Source organism: Rhinolophus hipposideros (assembly GCF_964194185.1).
Source record: "Rhinolophus hipposideros genome assembly, chromosome: X".
Taxonomy (NCBI): domain Eukaryota; kingdom Metazoa; phylum Chordata; class Mammalia; order Chiroptera; family Rhinolophidae; genus Rhinolophus; species Rhinolophus hipposideros.
The window spans coordinates 82,301,386-82,302,933 of record NC_138046.1 but is presented as its reverse complement, the minus strand read 5'-3'; the positions used below and the strand labels follow the sequence as shown (position 1 = coordinate 82,302,933).

General features: G+C 44.3%; 1 pseudogene across 1 annotated transcript; it reads right to left on the bottom strand.

Moving 5' to 3' along the window:
• Positions 1–279: 279 nt before the first annotated feature.
• LOC308495070 (pirin-like) lies at positions 280–1,185 on the bottom strand (annotated as a pseudogene). The gene has a single exon. The product of its transcript is annotated as a pirin-like (transcript).
• Between the last annotated feature and the right edge of the window lie 363 nt (positions 1,186–1,548).

The following is a 1,548-nucleotide window of genomic DNA, read 5'->3' as shown; positions in this document are numbered from 1 at the left end:
CGGGGGAGAGGCCACTGCTCATTTCTTTTGGTCCAGAGCAGTAAGGGTCCCAAACTGCATATTTTCATACCTGGGATTTGGAGCAGTGACGTTTTTTTTTAAAAAAGAAGCATCAATTAAATTTATTTGCATGTGCCAGGAATTTATCTCACATGCATTGCTATAAAAACCATGCTATCACTTTAGTGTGGAATTCTTCGGAAGCACCGGTTAAGTCAGCTTTGGAAACTGCATCCATTGAACAGATGGATGCCACAAGTGGCAAAATTCTAGACAGCATCAAGACCTGCTCTTGTGCTCTTCACTAGTTTCCAACCTTTGATTTTCAGGTTTTGACTCAAACCCTTTTTTTTTTTCATTTCTGAAATCAAGAATGGCCAGAGAAATCTCTTCACTGGTGTTCATCACAAATGGATCATGTTAGACAACCAGTTCTCTTAATGGCTCCCCAGCAATCAGGACGAAATGGCTTCTCTCAGGGTCTTTGTTCTCCACCTGAACGCTGTCACCTTCCGCCAGCACTGCTGTGTGATGAGGTTCTATTTTTTGTTGTGCATCATCAGGCCCAATATACACATTTCCAGATATGGTATAAATGAAGCTTGTTCACCCTTTAGAAACAGGCTTGGAATGCTTTGCTCCTTGGTCCAATTTGAAATCTAAATATAAGGTTGGTGTGCCAGTGTAAATCTTGGACTTTATACCTATAGCTTCTCCAGAAATGACAGCAAATGTCACACCATCCTCACCATCCTTACTGGATTTAGGGATTTCTTTACTTTTCAGTTCCTGGTACCGAGGCTCCACCATCTTCTCTGAGCTCCTCAAATTAATCCATAGTTGCAGGCCATGGGTTGGATCCTCTGAGCATGGCCTCTCAGCGTGCAGAAAGCCCTGGCCCATGGTCATCCACTGCAGGTCTCCTGGGTTCAACTGACCAAAGGGTCCACAGAAGTCTTCATGGGTCATGCTGCCCCCTCCCAGCAGGTAAGATACTGTTTCAAAACCTTGATGTGGGTGATCAGGAAACCTACCTGGTCTATCACCTTTAAATTCATCAAACAGTAAAAATGGATCCAGATTTTTTAACTCGGGTCTGCCAATGCTTCTGTGTACCCGTGCTCCAACCCCTTCAGACTGCTCCTGGCTGAGCACCGAGAGGGTAACCTTCTTGGAGGACACCATGTCGGTCTCAAGAGTGTTCTGATGCTGAGGCAGCGGCAGCGGCGGCTGGAGCCTGTGCGGTGGTCTTGAGCAGTGACTTCTGAATCCTGTTATGTCTGTAACTTGCAATATAGTCTTGGCTAAGCATGTCTCCTTTCTGAGCCTCAGTTTCCCTGAGATTGGATTCAATCTTCTAAAGGCCCCTCTAGCTCAAATATTTTGTGATACTCATCACTATCATTATATACAATTAAGTTATTTTTTGAAATTTATATTTCCACCTGCAGACAGGGTCTAGACATAACCAAATATGTAAGAGATCATCTCTACCCTTAAGCCCCCAAAGTGCACCTGAGATTGGAAAGGGGCTTCTTAGAGGTAACT